The sequence below is a fragment of the Phaenicophaeus curvirostris genome, chromosome 9 (genome assembly GCF_032191515.1).
Source record: "Phaenicophaeus curvirostris isolate KB17595 chromosome 9, BPBGC_Pcur_1.0, whole genome shotgun sequence".
Classification (NCBI taxonomy): Eukaryota; Metazoa; Chordata; class Aves; order Cuculiformes; family Cuculidae; genus Phaenicophaeus; species Phaenicophaeus curvirostris.
The window spans coordinates 3865041-3885842 of NC_091400.1; the positions used below are offsets into that span (position 1 = coordinate 3865041).

At 41.8% G+C, this 20802-nt stretch overlaps 1 protein-coding gene across 4 annotated transcripts in view; it reads left to right on the forward strand.

The window, feature by feature from the left end:
* The window catches only part of ARID5B (AT-rich interaction domain 5B), a 117660-nt gene that overhangs the window by 57039 nt on the left and 39819 nt on the right, over nt 1-20802 (forward strand). The gene's annotated exons all lie outside the window — the stretch shown is intronic.

Here is a 20802-nt window from a genome sequence, read left to right on the forward strand (position 1 = left end):
ACATGTGCTGTTTCAGTAATTTCTCTTTATCTGTCAGCATCTTTGTTAACCTGTGAATACTGTGAACCTGTAAATATGTGAATTTACAATACACAACAAACAGCTAAAGAGACCCCAGCAATCCCTTTTTGTATGTGTTCATTGGCGAATGTGTCAGTGGTTGTGATTTAAGCATCCATCTTCCCAGTCATAGCCAGTGGACGCTGGTGGTTTCTTCACAGGACCTTCTTTTTATGAGCAAGTACTGAATAACAAGGCAAATGAGAAAAAAAAAAAAAGTGTTGCATTTTTTTGTGGGTTTATCGTTGTCAGTTAGGACTTTGTAATGCTTTTTAATTGATTTATTGTCTGTTATGGGCCAAAGGCCAGTGAAGCAGTGAAAGTTTACATTTCAGCTGAAGTTGGGCCTTGGTGTTATATATAGCTGCATCTTGCTCTTTTAGTGATCAGACAAACATTTCCTTGTGCCTCAGGGCTGCTGTGTTCATCTTAATGCCATAAATTACTTGAGAGTAATGATAGATAACCAATTGACTAGAGTAGTAGAGCAAACCTGGTTCTTAGATGAATAAGTAGGGGAATAGTAAGAAGAAATAGAGAGGTGTTACTGCTGCTGTGTATAATGCTAGAGGAAATCATTATCAAACCCCTAAGAGCTAACATTTTTGGTAAGTCAGTCAAATGATGACGGCTTTCCACAAAAAGGGTGATACAATTGCATGGGGTAAGTGCTCTGCTAATACTCAAATGTATTATTCTGAACTACGGGCTTCAAAGGAACGCGGAAGAGCAGAAAGACTTTATTAGAGAGATTTTTCCCCACTTTCAGCTTTGCATGTTGTATTGCAGTACTGGACGTGGTTAGAGAGGGACCCAAGGAACAATTCACAGCAGGGAAAACTTGCCTTGAAGTTGAAAGACTAAAGAATGCCAGTCTATTTAATGCATGGGGGAAATGACTGAGAAGGGACCTGATCGCAGTCTCTTAGTACCTCCACGAGGAGAAGACCTGTGACAGTAAAGTCCTCTAATCTGACAAACTGACACATAGCAGAACTTCATGCTTCAAAAGTGGAAGCAGATAAATTAATGCTGGATCTAAGGCACAATTATCTAGCAGTGAGCGGTAATTAACCATGGGAACAACTTAGCTATGAGTAACATAGATTCTTTGTTACTTGAGTCTTTTAAATCAAGACTGCTTTTTCAAAGACACGATCCTTGCAAGAGATACTTTATTCATCCAGTGGTCACTGACGTTGTCTAGACAGTATTTGCAGAAAGTAAACAAGGCGCTAATATCCTACTAATTCATTCTGGCCTTTAAAACTGTTACTGTATTGATAAGTATATCCATTACAGCAGTTGGGCCAGTAAGAGCTAGATTGTTCTGCATTTTGTGTCCATTATACAGTAAAACAAACCGTCCTAAAATTGGCTCACGCACTTAAGCAGATATGACAGAGCTTTGCAGCTGCTCTCTGGACTGGAGATTGAGGAACAGGGTTACAGAAGAAACTTGTACGTTAGGAGCTAAACACCAGTGTCTTCACTGGTCCATGTTGGTGGCTGTTGATACCCAGCGTCCTAACTGCATGTTCCCTTATCAGTCTTCATCCACCATGAGTGGTTGCCTGTCTCTGAACCCTGACTGGGCAGGGTGCTCCTCTGCTCTGGTGTCTGAGAGCTTCTCAGTCCTTTCCTTGTTCTCTGTTAGGGAGTTCTACTCAGGGAGAATCAGATCTGGTCCATCTCAGGTCACTTCAGTAACTTCTGCAAAGGGCTGTCTCCTCAGCTGAAAAGTGGAATGGAAAATGTAACTCAATAGCATCTCATTTAAATGTGAAGCAACACACTGCGAGATCGTCTGCAGACTTACTGTAGCAACTTCTTGAGTCTTCCCTGATGGGTCCTTCACAGATGTCTCCAGTCACCTTACCTTTTTGTGTAATAGCTTTAAAGAGTGTGTTAATTAAAAAGCAGGTGTTAGCAACAAGTGAGTAATAGAAGAGGAGGAATTTATTTGATATCATCAGTTTCATCGCACAGAAAGGGTAAGAGAATATGTGAAAAGGCTAATGGTGAACATCCTGCTAACATGGGTGACATTCCCAGAAGCTGCTGCTGCTTCAGCAGAGAGGTAGTGTGCAACCTTCCAGCTCTGTCATCACCCTCCTGTGTTTCTCTCTGGATTTGCAGCTGTAGTAGAAGCAGTTAAACTCCCAGTGAAAGCAGCTCTTTGCTGTGGGGTGGCAGGTGTACTTTAAGTAGGTGTTGATGATTCTACTTCTCACTTGTTGATTAAATAAGTCACTTCACCTTTATCTTAAAATTCGCAAACCTCAGCTGAACTTCGCTGAGATGAGCCTGTGTCCCTTTAGGTACTTTCAGGGAGGTAAAGCACAAGTTTGTAAAACAGGGAAAAGATTATGTTTATGGTCTTTAGCAGCTCTTAGCTCAGAGTACCATGTTTAAAATTAGCAGTACAGTGGCCCTCATTCTTTTATACCATCCCAATTTTGCAATGAACCAAAATAATTGGACTGATTTGCCCCAAAAAATGATGGTTCTTTGAGGGTTTTTTTAGTGTTGGTTGTTTTGAAAGGCAGCCTGTAATTAAGATGGATACATGTACATTGTGAATGTTTAGTTAGGGTAGAGATGGGTTTGTTATAAAACAAAAAAAACTCAAAAAATTACCTAGCTGCAAATCCTTGCAGTTGTTTAGTTTAGAAGTTTAAGTCAATTTATGGAAGTCTGTGTTTACTGTCTTTAGAGCTTGGTCATGACATTGGAATGTATTTTGGAAAAAAAAAAGACCCTATAAAATGAAATCCACATTTACGGGTAAGGAGCACAGAGCACTTAGGATCAGGAGTGAGACTACAGTGTCTCTTTGAAGTGTAGCGAGGAGGAATACTTGCTGGTGCCGTTTTGGGTTTGGAAGGTAGTGAATCGATACACTCAGTGGGTTCTAAAGCTGTAACGGCAGCTGGACCCAACGCCATTAACTCCATGAAAATGTGAACTGTGATATCCCAGTGACAGCAGTCAGAAGATAAAACTAGATCTGAAGCACTTCATTTAAAATAAAACTTTATAATAAAGTCAGGTCTCCTAAGATGCTTCTTCTGTGCTGCTCTGCATGTGAGTAATCTCCATGACTCATCTAGCCTCTGACATACTGCAGCCATCAACATTCCCAGCCACGAGTGCTGCCCTTCATGAAGGAAATATCCTATTTTTGGTATAGTAATGTCCTCAGTTTTAAAGAATTTTCCTCTTTTAAAGTGCTCAGACAATTAATGCCTCATGCATGTATTCAACAATAGTTGCCTAGCAACCATCAGAAATATTCGTGAGAGCAAAGGAGGCTGAGATGAATGAGCAGAAACATCAGCTCCCATTTCAGGTGAGCTGGAGAAGGCATCAGAGCTGCGCTGGCTGGGTCTTAAACATGAAAATCGGGTGATCCCAAAGTAGCAAACAAAGCTTCAACTTGCCTGTCGGTCACATGCAGGCGTCAGGTTGGTCATGCAGCCAGATGCAGTTGCAGGAGGTTGCAGTTGGTTGGGCTTTCTTAATTTTGGCAGCTTAGACCAATGTAAAACAATGTAACAATGGTTGAAAGAAATGGCAGAAAGTCAACAAACTGTCCTTAGTGGCTGAGGAGAGCTTTGTTGCCTTGTGTAGTATTCCACCTGCAGCTGGAGAACAGATAAAGTTTCTGCTTCCTTGGTGGAGATTTCCAGGCATGAGTCTGAGCACTGGACAAATCCCTCGCATGGGGCTTTTCTCTCTGCTCTTGCATTGCCACCTGGCTCCGTCTTCTCTTTTTGTATTTTGATTCTGGCATAGCTTTTATCTCACAGGAGATTTTCTCACTCTTCTGAGTCAAGTCCTTGATGCTGTTTTTTATCACTGGAAGAAGCCATTCAAATGAAATGGAAATCTTTTCCACAGTAAGAGCCCACAGCCAGTATGTGTCTGTCTGGATTTCAGTCTTTTTTCCTTTTTATTTATCCAGTGGAAAGGTTGAAATGAAAAGCTTGATCTAGGGTTGGAAGGACTAAACTTTATTGTGCTGGGCTGATGTACTCTTGGGGACAACTCTGCCACAGTGATGCTATTGTGGCCACATCTCGCACCCATCCCTTTCTCCAAACAAGGTCTGGTGCTGCACCACGGTCTTCCCAGTGGTTGCACCATCTCAGCGGATCAGGTTGCTCAGCACTCAGTGCTTAACGTGGTGGGGCGCAGGAGCACAGGACCCCAGGGCCCATGGTTTGGTGGGACACGGTTTAGTATCAAAACCATTTGAGACGAAAAAGTTTGAATCTGTAGAAATAATTTTAGTCGGTTTCTTTTTGTTTGATGCATTAAAGAGCCTGATAGCTGCCCATCAGTGTTGCTCAGACTTTTTTGACTGCCTGCCCCAATTTGAAGAAAGTTACGAAATTCTAGCATTTACCCGTTAGCTAGAAAATCGGATTTATGACCATCTCTACTTCAAAGGTAAAGGTTAAGAATAAGATTATGATCTCCTTTCCACTCATGTAAATCCACAGGAGTCAATTACTTGGGATTGACAATGATATGATTTAGATCAGAATCTGGCATTAAAGCTTTTTGGGGTTTGCTCCTGCACCCATTGACTTTGGTGCCACTTGACTGATGACTTTATGCTTTTGGTATATGGTGATGGTATTTGCATGTGGAAGTGCCTCAGGGCCCCTCCATAAAACATCGGTTCGCTAGCTTTAGTAGGTTTTTATAGATTAGATGTTAAAATGTTGAAATCAAAATATGTAGGGGGTGGTTGGGAAGTAGCACATACAAAATGGTAATCAGAATAATGTGATTTTTGAGGCTGATATCTGGTGACTTAGAGCTGGAAAAAATCCCTTGTGTATCTTGGAGTTCTGAGGCTTTTACTCCTTCTGATTTTAAAAGGCATTTATTTCTGGCCTTGATGGTTGTTGAGATATCAAACTTAAAATATGCCATGATCCTATAGTCTGGTAGTGCTTTCTGGCAGCGGTCAGTGACTAAATATAGTCAGTTTTGAACCGCTGTGATAAACCTGGAAATAATGTTCAGCAGAAAATTCTCAGACAATTCCATAGACAAATGTGGAATATGAAATGACTTTTCTGGATCGCATCTGGTTCGTGCTGTATATGCTTTTGTGCCCAGTCTCTCTCATCTCCGTGTTTTCCAACTGCTATCTTACAAAATGTTTTGTGGTACAGATAAATCTTAACTGAGGCATCTCAGTGGTTCGTGTTGGTTCATGCTAAAGTAACAAATAACATAAAGGATTTTTAAACCCTAGCTATTTCACGCATTCCTTTTGGCTTTGTAAACCGTTTTGCCTTGTTTTTACAAAAAGGTGTATTTAAAAGAAAAAAAAAAAAAGCATGTCTTTCCAAAAATCACTGATTGTCTTCAAACGAACGTAGTCCAGGAACATGCAGATTCTTGCATTGTATTATGGGATTAGAGGCATTCATCTGTCATGCATAATGTGAATGTGATATTCAGGGCAGGAAAAGAGCCTTTTTGAAAAGGTTTTTACTTTTTTTTTGTTTTTATTGATATACTCACATTTGTTTTCTTTTTATATTAAAAAAAAAAAAATCAGAACTCGTACATACTTCTACCAGGCAATGTTTAATTTCAAGATGGTATCTTTGCTAGAAAGATAATCAAATGTAATGTCTTCCACAACCTCTTCATATGCATGACTGCGTGAAGCTTGTGTAACAGTTTATTATTATAAAATTAGTATAGCATAGCATAGAGCAAACTGGGCCCCTGGCCAGATGAACTAGACAATGAATAGTTATATAAGGTTTTGAAGCACATGTATTAGAACACAAGCGCCCTGTATTTTCTTCTCAATTGTCTGCTGTTTGTTAATGTTTCCCTTTCAACGTGATTGCATCTCAATTTAATAGCACTTGCCATTTCAGGGTTTAGTGTGCCAGCGCTCGCATAGTTGCATCCCCTCTGTGCTACAAAGCCTGCATGTATATTAAAACCGAACTAGGCACGGTTAGCTAATGGGTACTTTGAGAGATATGCACTTATGGAATTAAGTGATGTATGTAATTGTTAATTTTGTGTTAACAAGTTTGAAAAATGTGTTTCACCAATAATTGAAATGCTCCGTTCTGTGCAAAGTGTGACACTTTAATTCCTGTTGAACAGTTCCCTACCTCTGCTCAGTGTTTTCATGGCAGGGTATTATTTTGCAATCAAGATAAAAGCATTATTTATTAAAGTTCTAAAATATTACATTACTGGAAGTTTCAAGCTGCAGATCAATCTCGTGTTTCATAAAAGCATTTCATTGATTTTTTTTTTTTTTAATTGGTCTTTGAATTTAAACTTAAGTTCCACATTATGGATTGCGTATGATGCCAGAAGCAGAGGGGTGTTTTAGTGGAGGCTTGGTGCTGTTTTAAAGGAAGCGATGTACCTGTCACAGAGCTGTGGGAAGGGCTTGTGTTTGGCAGATGCGTCCTTGGGTCTGTCAGATCCCAGCCTGCTGCATTTTTGGCACAGGGAGCCCATTGACTTGGTCTGTGGGAAACCTACATTCAGCACTATTGGTCCTTGTGTCTTTTTCTGTGCCTCCAAAGGAACCTCTGTTAGAGGCTTCATGTCTTTGGGAGTCAAATAACTCTTCCATGCTTTCGGTGGTGCACGGAAAGAGGGTGCTCAGTAGCCTGTGGCTGGAGTAGCCCGGGTGTCACCCACTAGAAGAGTGACCACTTGGTGCTGGATTTATTTCCTTTCTTTGTGTAATCCAAAAAGCCCAGACGTCTGGCTTCCCCCAGTTCCTATTGCTTCAGTCCTCAGTTCCTCATGCCAGGCACTCGCCTTTCGTCCCCCTTCACCGTATGCTCCCATCCTGCTCCCTCTTTTTTACACCAGGATAGTGCCATTTCCCTTGTGGTTCATACATGCCGTTGCAGATGGGAGACCAAAACCTACTATTCCCTCTCGTGGAGGATAAATTAATCCCTAGCAGACCTTACAATGAAATTGTGGAGAGCGCAGGTTCAAATTTTCCTTCCAGCTAACAGGAACTTCATTTACACATTGTGTCATCTCATCGGTGGAGTCAGACCCCATGCAGACTTTTTGGTTGCCAACCAGCGTGGGGGTGGTCATCGAGAAAGGGGAACCACCACCATCCCACACAGATTTCAGGAGTGGCTGTGTCTAGGATTTTACTTCCCAATTAAGTTAGATTTTCTGATTTGCAAGTGAAGATGAAGAAAGGGCAGAATGGGAGGAGCACAGTGGGTTCAAAACACAATAAAAATAGCGAAGGAAACAAACGGTTTGTGCCTAATTTGAAACCAACTGATCTCCATGGTGACTGCAACAAATCTTTGCTATGTTTGACTGTTTAGTGAAGACCAAGGTTAAAAAGAGGAGTTCACTCGCCGTGCTAGACCGTTTGAATGAGCAGAGGAGTAGGAGGGTTGGTGCCTTCCCCATCACCGAGCAGCTCTGTGAAGGTGCTGAGGGGAATTTGAGGAGTAACCTCATTGAAACTCCAGAAGATTCAGGTGTCTTCCTTCCTCATGCATCTTCAGGAAAGTCAGCCTTTATAAATTCCCTGGAATTTTTATTGCCAACAGTATTATTCTGTGGAAAGAAGAGTCCATAGCACTGTGGCTTCAGACAGAACAGCATGGTAGAATACTTTCAGAAATCAGGCAGTAAGCTTGAAACCTTAGATAAATAATAGGACTAATATACTCGCTGCAGTAAATAACAGGACTATAACTCCCCCAAAGCTCTTGATTTGACATTGTCTCAGAGTAATTCGTTATGTGAAATAGAAGCCTGAGATAAAATTTCAGACTTAATTTACAGATATTTGAGACAGAGGGAGAAGGGAGTGCATTAATCCTTACCAAAGAAGAAATTCCTGTTCATGGCAGCCTGAAATACTGTCATGTGATGAGTCAAAATTTTTATTGCTGATGGCTTCGGCAGCCCAGGCTACTGAGTTTTGGCATGTGGACTGGGCTGATAGCATTTGCAAATCAACACATCTACTTTTGCTGAGGCCAGAGCCATAGCAAGCTCCCTATTTGCAGTAGGTGTGCATGAGCTTCTTTTTTTAAAAAACACGGATTTTAGAAAGGAGAAGATGACACTTTTGAAATCCTTAGTTGTAATGAACTGTAATCACCAGGGACAGCTGATGAAGACATTGAGATTGTTCGTTACACTGCCTAAAGATTTAGAGTTTCTTGAGTAAATATTGACCAATTTGACCTTTGCTTTTCTTCAGTCAATATTTATATCTTGAGACAATGAATCTTCATATTCACCTTACTTGAAATCCAAACCTACTTAATAGTGTACTTGGAAATCCAGGAGAGGCGCTGATTTGTCTTGGTGCTACTTTTATCTGTTTAAAATTAGATATACAGAAGTTTTGGCCACTTAGGTCACTTTGTCAGGGTTCCTAAACAAAGCAGCGTCAGGTCACGGCTGATGGAGAGGCTTCTAGGAAAAAAATAGATCTGGCAGCAGGCAGAGCAGGTGAATCTGGGAGTAGAGCCCTGACCAAGCCCTGCTATATAGGACTTTATTTCCCCCTTTATTACTTCAATAGCAATTCCAGTATTTCGGGGCCCCGGCTTAGGCTGAAGCTGAGCAACAGCCTTTGCCTGAAAAGTGCGGATGCTGGGGCAGCATGTGCGGCTGGAGCCACTGCCTCAGGGTCCTGGGACAGGGGGTTCTGGCACCTCCCGTTGTGCTGTGTCCCACAGCATCACTGGGGATGCTGGCAAAAACCTTCTATCAGTAACAGGGGTAGAAAGGGCATTCACTGTGCTTTTGAGCCACACTATGAGAGCAACAGCAACTAGGAAGTGCAATTCAGGTGATGGAAAAAGACGAGGCTTTACAAATATCTCCTAATGCAAATGAAATAATTTGTCTTCTCAAATGTTCGGTTTTCCTTTTCCCTGATTATATTTTCTGGATTGCCATATGTACTTCTTGTGATATTTCAGTCCTGTCAAATTAAGCAGAGAAAACCTTATAATTAACTTAGGATATATACCAAACAAAGCAAAGTGTATAATTTTTGTTGTATAATCAGTCAATAATATTACAGGTGGCATCGAAGTTTAAGCAAAAAAAAAAAAGTCTGACTTGTTTTTTTAGTCTACAACTATCAGAGGTATTTGGGCAAAAGGCATTGAGAAAGAAGATTATTTTAAAATTGCACAATTGCAGTTGAAAAAAGTAGAGCAGGTGACGTCATGTGTTTCTGAAGAGCATTCTGTTTAATTTTATAGTAACAGTATTTTAAGAATGCTGACGGTACACAGGAAAGAAGTGAATAATTCTTATTGCAAAACCCTGATGGTTTGGTGCATTCACAACGTTAAGACTCAATCAGCCCTGGATTTCTCTTATGAAAAACAGGACATTTGGGGGAAAAAAAGAGAGGGGGGGAAAAAAAAAAAAAAAGCTGGTTGGAGCAGTAGTGATTTATCAAGGCAGTGTTTGAATAATATAAAGGCTTGGCATCCTTAACTTGGGATGGGCTGGAAAATGCATTTATGTTTTCATGTACCTTTCTTTTTTTTCCTGATGTGCCTGATTGACTTGTTTTAATACCAGTGTTATTTACATTTCAGGGATGGGCCTCTATTATGCAGGAAATTGTCCAAACCCCTACAGCTGTATTTTAAATTGAAATGATTTTTTTTTTATGAAGTGATTGTGCAGACTTAATTTAGTAATCTATTATTAAATTTATAGTTTCAGGCTGTATAAAGACTTTCTATAGAACAAAAATGGGCACATATGAAGAGCTATGCTATGTATACACCTGGTTCTGTATATTAAATCTTTTACATATGTTGTCCATTTTCAGAAACAAATAAACTGCTGCTTTTGAAAACCCAGCTTCTCTTCCATATTAGGGAATTCTGCAGACTCCCTATGTTCCTTAGCTTCAGTATAATGCTAAATCAGTTTGTACATTAGTCTATTTTTAGTTATGAATGAACTTTATGGAGTGCAGCGTGCAGAGTGATTTCAGAGATTCTCGCTCATAAAACCCGCGTGTCGTGCGCCGCAGATACAGCCGCAGACATCATGCAAGCCCTGAAATTTCCAGGAGAGAAAAGCATCCCCTCACGCCCTTTTATACGAAATATTACACGCGTAGTAAATATCATCGCGTGAAATGAGGTTAAATTTGGTGACCTTGGCTGGGGTGAGCAGCAGGCAGGCTGCCTGGCATGGCAAGCAGGTGACACTAGAGGGCAACTAAGAGTTTAATTTCAGCCAACCAAGCTGGAGATGGTTTTAATATCAACTAAGTGTTTAAACTCGGTAAGGATTTATTTTCCTGTCTGCAGATTTCACATATGTAGCCTCTGAGTTTCCACTGACAGCAAATAATAATCCGAGTGAAGTTCTTCTGGGGGAAAATGTAGCGGGAGCGGGTCAGAAGGCTGGTTTTGCCCAAATAAGGCTTTTTTTTGCAGACCCCATGTGTTAGATAATGATCAACTGACAGTCGGTCATGAGTTAATAATGCTGGATGCTGAAATATGCATACCATGTGGTATACAACAGTTCTGCGGGGAGAGACAAACAGGGCTATAATTAGACATCTGAAACACAAGGAAGTGTGTAAATTGTTTAATGGTCCTTCCACTTAATTCACTCAGATAATTTCCTAAGAACCAGTATTGAGTACGAAAGAATATTGCACAACTGACTTCATATTTAGTTTAAACCTTGCCTAGCTCAGATAAATTAATGAAAACAACTGAGTTTTATTTGGATTTTTTCGAGTGCTAGAGATTTACAGGGGCTATAGCGCAGAGACAGGCTCAGTTCTGTTTGTGTTGATGTTCAGGACCATTACGCCGAGTTCATGGGGTTTGCACTCATTTAAACCTGGGCACGTGATATTACTAGTAAGACTTTAAAACCACCATTTTTGGGATGTTTTGGGGATTGTACAGATTCCCTTTCTACTCATGCAAAGTTACCAGAGTTACCATCACTGCATTTTACTGGTGAAAAAGTGCAGATTCCTCCTCTGCTCAGGAGTGCAGAGCAGCATCACCTCTGCACCCTTGCATTAAAGCGCTGGGTCAGGTATATGCAGGTCCCCAGGAGTTACTCCTGAGCTCCTTATCGCTGTGTGTGCTGCAACGGGGTGTCTGGCAAGGCCCTTGCCAAACTGCTGCTGCTGAACTTGGTGATGACCCAGAGATGTGAATGGGACCAGGGCTCAGGCTACGGCTGCTGCCCCTGTCTCCACCTAATGCGTTGTGTGGTCCTTGTAGTGGCAGCTGAATGCAGGCATCAAGGTAGGGGAGCTTGCTCTCTAGTTTCAGCATATGCCTTTATTAATACATACCTTCATGAAGGTTGTTTATGCCCAACAAATTTTGATTACTTTGCAGTGCAATGATCAAATGCAAAGAAAAAAAAATGAAAAAAAATTATATTATTACTACCAAATAAAATTTCTTATATAATCCATTACAAATCAGAAATACAAGAGATGTAAATAATATATTTTGTATTTTCGTATTGTGCACAACTGGCTGATTGTAGTTTCCTACCTGCTGTTGTCATTCCCAAACGCAGGGTCTTGGGAAACCATCCATTTTATGTTTCTTGCATAAATTGCTGCCTGTTTAGATTCATAGACAGTGTCCATCCTTTACCAGTCAATTAGCTCATCTCATCTGCCTATCTATGTGGATATGACTGGCTACATGTCTATTGTATTTCTGAGGTATGTAGGTCACGTCTCCATTGGGTACCGCTGACTCTGCTAGACAGCAATTTCACAAATGCTGGCTTTTACTGGAAAGAAAAGGAAATATTGCTAGGAAATCCACCTTAAGATTTGATGTTTGTCCTTATTTGCCTTGCATTTTCTGAAGCCCTCTAATGGGAAGTCTACCTGGCGTGTTCTGCTGAGTTTTGATGAGATAAGCTGGCTGCATGGGTTTGGTGTGTTTTTTCACTTCTAGCTGCCATGTTTGTGCTGGTCTTGTCTTGGCTATTCTGTTATGCATTTGTGCCCACTCAGTCTTTCCTCTCTTTGCTTTTTTTCTTGCTTTTTTCTTTTTTTAACCCAGACTATTCTAAGAAGTCAGATATGCACTTCTTGAGTATCGCTATGACCCTCCTATAGAAACTGAAGCCCCCGTCTGCTGGGTGCAGCTTTGACCTTTGGGGCGGAGGGCTTGGAGGCTGGAGATTGACTGCAGATTTCAGAGGGGAAGGGGAGCTTGATGAACCCATGTCTGATCCTGTGATGCTGCCCAAGCATGTGGTGTTTCATGAAGAGATATGACGATTTCTTTGTTCAGGGCTTGGATGCTTCTTTCCTGTTAGCGATAGAGAGAGTCATGCTGGCTTGCTTGTATTCGATGCTTAACACTGGCTCAACCTCAAAGGTGTGAACAGCTTCAGTGAGGTCATCAGAGGTCTTTTCATGCTCTGGGTCTTTATGAGTTAGGCATGTACTTTGCTGAATCAAGGCCACAGCTCTTCATGTTCCTTGTCCTGCATAGCACAGTACTTTACTGTGTTTGATCCTATACTTACTCAGTTTCTCACCAGAAGAACCATTGAGTCATCTAATCCAGTGTGAACCCCAAGTAGTGTCTCGTCGGCCAAAATTACTGGCAAATGCTTTCATCCAGTTCACCACCTTTTTTCTGAAGAAGGGAAACAGCTGTTTGAGCAAGGACTACAGCCAGACAGCTGGACGCCTCCTCCATGCAGCCAGCCAGGCTGCTGCAGCCTCCCGCAGCGACGAGGCTCTCCCAGCAGCAGCCTGGACCTGGTCCTCGCCGTGGCTGAGGCGGGACACCCAGCTTCGGATTGATGTCTTGACAAAGACCCTCAAATTGCAGGCATTTCTTCCTGCACTGTGCACACCAGCTTCTGTCTGGCTTGGGCTTTTTACTGAAAAGCCTCCTGAAAGCTGGTCTTATACATGTCTCTGTATACTGGCATCAGGTCATACTCATGTATATGGTTGGTTATATATATATATATATATAACTCACATATATATATATATATAAAACTCATGCTTGGTTATGCCTCCTCACTTCTGAATAACATTTTCACCATTGAGGCACCTGTTTTCACCTTTGAGGTATGTAGTGAAGTAATTTCTGAGTCATTTTTGCTCAAAACCAGCACGGTTTAAGTTATTCAGACCTTTCCCTTAAAAGCAGACCTCTCTTTGGCCCCAGCATCTTCCTACCAGGATATGTTGAATTTCCAGTGCAGGGTGGCCTGTGAAGTGACACCCTTGGCTTCATCAGTAGGACCTGTGAGCCTTTGCTGGACCATGCAAATGCAACGCTCTCCAGTACAGCTCCAGGATGAGACCTGTGAGCCTTTGCAAAAGGCTCACAGGTCTCATCCTGGAGCTGTACTGGAGAGCGTTGCATTTGCATGGTCCAATTTTCCTTCTGATTATTTGTTTGTGTGGCCTGATGTTAGCATCGTGCAGTGTGTCTATGTGAGTGTTACTGTCAGGGGCCTTAGATTTATTTCACTGATGAAAATGTTGAACGCTTGCAAGCCTAAGAGCAACCACTGTGGAATCACACCAGAAATATTTTCATTTGATAGACATTCCCCACCGATGCCTGCTTTTAGCTCTATCATATATCTAGTTCTTAATTCATTTAATATACTCTTGAATCAAATGACGTAGTGCAGTTTTTTAATCAAAGTGTTATCTAATATTAAGTCAGCTGTCTTACTGAAGTGCACATAAATTCAGTGCATGCAGCTTGTTTCTCTAACCAAGCTTGTACTTCCAAAGTATAAAATAAGGCACTTTGTTTGCTTTTCTTTTTTGTTGTTTTAAGATCTGGTTTCTGTAAAACTAAGTCAATTGACTGGCTTTAATTATATTCTTTTGCAAGCGTATCATCTGGCTCCTTTGCAAATATGGAACAAATATTTACCAAACACCTCTGCCTCTTTTTGAATCATTAATAACAATCCTGTCATCTGTAGCCAGTAATAGGCCTACACTGGATTTTTTTATTATTGTTATTATTTTAATTTGCTCTAAAGTCTACTTGAATGTCACCTATTTGTCAAGGCGTAGACTTTTCTCTGAAGTCTTCAGCTTCCCTTTTCAATTTTTACTGCACTTCATAATTTCTAACACATGTATAGCTTTTTCCCAAAAAAGATTTTTCCATGTTTTTAAAAACCTTAATTATCCAGCAGCACATAAAGAGCCTGGATCAGGCAAAAGTCCTGACTACCAACCATGCTAAAACGAACAAAACGAGACTCCAAGCCTCGTCCTGAATCTTGTCCCCATCTTCCATGGAAATGAAAAACACTCAATTTTTGACATAACTGGCCAACCTGGTATTTGCAATGCCTCTAACTTTTCTATTAAAAGCAGTGCTGGTCTGGACTGTAATCCATGAAGAATACCACCTTTTTGCTTTTTTTGGAGATTGTCTGGTCAGGAGGGGGGTCAAAACAACAGTCTGCAGCAAGTCATGTGTCTCCACGTTAATCCACACAAGGAAGTGTCTGTTTCACTTATTTCCAAATGAGGAATGTTTTCTTTAGAGAGGTAGCAAATTGATTTTCCCCACATGGAGCATGGGATATCTCGTTTCCAAAACAGAACTTTCAGAAATGGCTACACAAGTCCACTCTTCCTCTGTGTGGGTTCAAAAGCAGCGTGGATCCTTCGGATTCCCTGCAAAGTTGTTTGCTGCTGTGCTCCAGAGTTTGCAGATCAGGCCTGACTTGTTGAGTTACAAAGAAAGGACTAAACAAGTGTTTGCATTTAGAAAAAGTCTAGTAAAAATAGTTTCAATATTCAAATTGTTTTATGTGCAGCTTGAGTAGGCAAGAGGTGTGTGTTTGTGGAGAGGCTGCTTTAGCTGTTGGGAGATGCTCATTGCTGACTTCCATAGCTGTCCTTAGGATTCTGTGGAGAGTTTCCCCAAATTCAAGTGATGCTGTTGTTTCTTAAACAAAGCTCTGTTGTTGGGTTTTTTTAGTGTAGTCTGATATTTTTAGTTTATTTTCTGGAGACTTTAATTTCTGACCCTTTGATGCAATCCTAGGTTGGTTGTAAATTGCTTCTTTTCACCAGCTCTGCTCAGCATGCCTGTGCAATAAATGCCTCCGGCCCTCCTTCTCAGACCCTGTTTCCAGGAGGCAGAAGCTTTTAAATAAACTTTGAGGGGTGAAAGGAAAATAAATGAAATGTAAGATCCTGAACTCAGGTTGCAGAAAAGGGAATGAGGTGAAGGAGGGAAAACAAAGAGGTGGAGGCAATGAGGAAATCAAGGAAGCAGCTGGGACTACAGAACAGTATGTGAGATGAACTAACCTTTGAATAGGTTTTGAGACCGTGCTTAAATACAGCAATATGCTTTTCTTAACTTTCAGATATTGCAGAATGCCAGAAGCCCCCTAGAGGGGTAAGTGTTAAAACCATTAAAACTGTTAACTTTCACTTCGTTACATTTTAAAAGGTGCAACATATAAGCATGTTTCTCAGCCAAGAGCTAACTTTTGCCAGGCTGCTTTAGGAGGTGTCCTCAGCAACCACCTATCCTCTACCGCCTAGCAAGCATGGCCAGTTCATGGATTTTCTGGACATCTGGGATCATTCTTCTCACCTTGACATCGATAGCCAGGTGCCTCCATATGTCACCTCCAGCTTCTCTTTGGCACCTGAATCATGAATAGCTCTGCGATCTGACATATCTTGCCTTTTCCACCTGCCTAAGAGGGGTTTCCTAGTCCCTTCTGTATCTACGGATGGTTTTGCAGCTTCGGGACAAACATTCTGGTATCGCAGCTTTTGTGCGTACGCGTGAAAACTTGAAGATATATGAAGGAGTGGCACAGTGCAAAAGGGCTCTGTGAGGAGGTGTTCTGCAAGGTGTCCTACAGGGAGGAGAGGCTATTGATATATCTAGCAGGTGTGTTGCAGCTGGCCTGATGTGAGAACACTTCTCTTCTGAACCCAGCACCACAGTGCATCCCTGTTTATGAACTGCTTGCACCTTCCAGTGCTCCACCCTAATCCTGGCTTTGTGATTACCTCCCTCTGGTGCACTCCCACCTCTCATGTTTAGAGCTCACCCAACTGTCTAAGTCCACCCTAAATGGAGACCCAGGTCTTCAATTGGCTTTTCTTTGCTGATGGCCCTGAGCATTTTTACAAACGAAGATGAGTTTCGTGTGTTGTCACACACTTACAGTTGACAAAAGTGCCGTTGCTCCTTTCTTCTCCTTCATCTTTCCACAGGACAGAAACATGGTTACAAAACCAACCAGCAGCCAGAATCCCGTTGGCAGTATTAATTTTTAAGTGCATTAGCAATGCTGAGCAGCTATCCCGATAAGTTCTTCAGTGAAATACAGCAATGGTCGTCCTTCCCTTTTCTTGTCCTTTTTTCTTTTTTGTCCCACTTTTGAATTGTTTCTGAGAAACTGGAGTACCAGCAAGCCAGAATCAAATGTCATATCAGGAAATAGTTATGCAGATCAGAGAGGCCCAGAAAAGGCAAGAACTTTGATCACAGGCATTACAATTGCTTAGATGTCCTCTGGAATAAGTAATGTGGAGTGAGCAAGAGAAAAGGTACATGTTTTAGGCATGAGTACAGTACTGTTTACTTACATGGTTTGTTGAGTAGCCAACGAGGTCCAAGGTTATTTTGGACTCAGCATGAGTAAGTGATGCAGGTATGACAAATGAGGTAATGCATTCCAGGCTCATTAAAAACTCTGGGCTACACCACTGATTTTGACAAAGTGCCAACAAAGCTTGACCCCAGTTGTGTGAAGGCCACTGTTTTTTTTAACACCCTCCTTATAACAACACATCTTTTACATCAGCCGAAATAAATGCATCTAGAGAACAGTGTTGTGCAGAGGGTTTAATTCATTTGACTTCCAACGATAATCACACTCCTAAAAAAGAGATAATTCTACTGTAACTAACCTGCTAAAGTCAGCTACTCCAGAACCACCACCGCTGTCTCCTGACGTATTTGTGTGTCTCGGGGTGGCTGTGTGTATGTAGTACGTTGCATTCTTGGCATGGACATGGCTCGAGTGAGACTGACTTGATAACAGAGAGATGGAAAGTCCAGCAATCACTTCCCTTTCCTGGAGATGCAGGTAAGGAAGGTAACTGTTGGAGGTGCTGTCTTCTGGTGGCAGCCTATGCTTTTCCACCACATTTAGTATTTAATCCCATTCTTGGGTACTTCTCTTTCCCCTGTGTAGAATTAGCCATCCTTGGGATTAACGTAGAGCTGGGAGTTGTACTATGTGACCTGTTTCCTGCATCTTGCTGAGCAGACAGTGTCCCTGAAAACTGAACAGCTGAGGGTGAGAGTGGCAGGAGGGCAGTGGCCACAAGCTTGTCAATTTTCTGAGAGAAAATTGGCACAGGCACAAGCCGTTCCCTCTTCCCTTTTCTCCTGCCCAGCCTCCTTGTGTCCTACTCAGTCATGAGTTAATGTTTCGTGGTCTTCTGAGGAATACTGATCCCTCATTTTGAATGGCAGGCAGCAGTCTCTGTGTGATTTGTGGTGACTACCTGTTTCCAGACGATGCCCAGGGACCCTTTCAAACATGAAGGGAAGCAAATATTCCTGTCTCTTAGCAGATTCCTATAAATAAATTTCTTTTCCCTGAGAGTTCACAAAACAACAGTGAGATGTATTCCACAATGGGAAGAGTTGTTAAGATATGGTTGTCATCATGGCTTGTGTAACTATTGATATTCATGACATATCCATTTCACACCCTTTCACTTAATCAGGAGCACAAAACTTTTACCACCACATAGTCAGCTGAGAAACAAAGTCCACACTATATGTATGCTAGTTAATAATCACACCTTTTGTTCTTTACGGTTACAGATGCTTGCACTTGAATTATATCTTCGTTCTTCTTGAGTTCTTGCGTGATTCCTCGTGAATCGCACTGTTACAGCCTCAACCCCCTCTGCAGCAGGAGGCAGTGTTGTGAGCAGTGGTGGTTGCATTGTGGAGCCAGCCAAGCTGGTGGACTCTGAGAAATGGGTTTGTTTAAATGACACCAACTGGATCTCCTGTTCAGGGAAACAAGGAAGCAACCTGCTGATACGAAACCAGAGTCCAAGAAGTGCTAAAATGGGCCCTCTGAATTTCTGTGGATGGGTAAAGGTAGCAGGCACAGTAGTGATGTGTATGGGAAGATAGTCAGCCTGGGGTTGAAAGAGTGCTCTCGTGCTCTTTCAGCTCTCTGCACACGAGGATTGCTAGCTGGGACTATGTGCATTTTGCAGCTGTCTCTGTTCTACCTGGTCGTATCTGAAATGTTTCTAGAACTTGGCAAGTAAGGCAAGTTTCCCTGATGGGTTCTAGACCACTATCGCACCTACAGATTCTGCAGGGAAGATAATTTCTTCTGCATTGCCATTTTCTAAGTGAATTTGCCCTTTGTGATAACCAGCAAACTTGGGATGATATGGAATCTCAAGAAGAGGCTCTTTGGGCCACCAAGGCACAGGTTTGTGTGGGCTTCAAGTGGATGAATGTGCTCTTGCTTCTAGAGGTCTGAGCCATTTGGATGGTCTCAGGTATGTGGCCCTTCCATGCCTGCCTGCTTTGAACCCCAGGAGCTCTGCTGTCCCAGGGCATTGTCACCTGTTGATTGCAGGAATGGGGTGTTCTGGTTTGCACCTCAAACCTCAAGCACACTGGGCATCTGTATTGTGCTAATATTGATCCTTTGAGTCACATCTAAGTAGAGGCAGAAAAGGTTCCCAGCAGACCATGTAGGGCCTCAGTGGACATTTCAGTAGCTGAGTTTTCCCCTCTTACAGATGTATCAGGATGCAAAAAGAAAGAGAGGAAGGGGGGGAAAAAACACAAATTGACAAAAACAAACATGCTGTCAAATACATGTGACAGAAAATATTGAATCTGGTGGTACCTTGCATCTCTCATTCTCCTGTTTAAGGCAGTTAGGCTAAAAAGATGGCGAATAAAAGCAAACTTTTGCTATACTTATTTATTCCATTTTTTACTTGAATTTGCTTTGCTTATGTTCTCACCTTCTGGGAATGTACAAGTTATCAGGTCTCACTGCCACAAATGCTTTCAGAAAATGAATTTGAAAGCCATATGCACAAACATGGGAAGAAATTGAATTGTTTCAGATATTCACAGGTAGTCATGCCAGAAGTCCCTCTCCACCAGAAAGCAGAAAAAGCCATGGGATATTCACTTAGCCATCCAGTACATACTGAACATCCACTGTCATCAGGAAAACTGACTGGGACTAAGCCACAACATATGTGTAAAATTGCTGTAAGATAATTGTGAATAACAAATTCAAGATCTCTGCAGTGTGCTCATGAATATGTCATAAATGAAACAAAAAAATGAAAATATTAACACAAATACGTGACTTGTAAATTATTCCTTTGGTCCCAGTCATATTTCCTAGCTCGAGAGAACAAAATGGATATAGCTGAAATATAAATAATCTCCAAATAATGAATTTATTTATAATGATTTAGGGACCATATGTTAATGGCTTTGTTTCAAGTGTGACTGGAACTATTTCAAATGTTTTCTTTTACGGAGTACATACTAGAGGCAAGGACCTTCTCTTCTGGTATGAATTCCTATTACTGTTTTCTTGTTAGTTGTGCATCTAAGCTGGAATGGCATAAAGTGATCTGAACTCGCACCATGGGGTGTGGGATGGTCCTCGTGTGAGCTGCAGACTGAGCTTCCCGGCTGCCGCTCCTGAGCCACGGGGAGAATGCAAATACCCCATTTCATAGTGGGTTTGTGCCAGTTCTGCTGTGGAAGGCTCCAATTCAAACAGTGTTTATATGCAGGCTCAATATACCTGGAATTTAGGAACAAATGCCTTCTTGCTTGAAAGCTTTTAGCAAAACATCAGGAGTGCTTTATAGTGTGAGACAAAGTACAGTGCCAAAACTCGGGATAACAAGTATGTTTGGAAAACATTGAGCCTTGAACTATTTTCTTTATTTATTAAGAAGGAAAGAAAGAAAGAAGGAAAGAAAGAAGGAAGGTAAGAAGAAGGAAAGAAGGTAGGAAGGAAAGAAAGAAAGAAGGTAGGAAGGAAAGAAAGAAAGAAGGAAGGAAAGAAAGAAAGAAAGAGAGAGAAAGAGAGAGTAGTTTGCGTGCAAGTGTATTTGATACTAGGTGAACTGCATCTCTCTGTGGCTGCCGGGGGAGGTGGTTGAGTCACCTTCCCTGGAGGTGTTTAAGGCACGGGTGGACGAGGTGCTGAGGGACATGGTTTAGTGTTTGATAGGAACGGTTGGACTCGATGATCCGGTGGGTCTCTTCCAACCTGGTTATTCTGTGATTCTGTGATTCTGTTGGTTGGACCAAGTCAGGGATCCATTCATTTCCATGGTTAAAGTTTTAATGCATGTGCCAGGATGGAGTAACTTGAGGGAGTATTTTTATACCTTTTGAAAGCAGGTGTGACTGCTGGGGCTGACCATGGTCAAGGATCTGTCCATCCCATCCGGGTCGTGTGCGAAAAAAAAAGGAGACATCAGTAAGACATCAAAGACAGAGGGATGAGCGGGGTTTATAAATAAGACAGGGCGGCATGGCCGGGGCTGGCAGTCTGGCAGCCGGCGCTGGAGTCCTCAGAGCTCATCCCACGCTCCCGCCGAGTCGCTCATCTCTGTTTATATGAGTAATGGAGCGG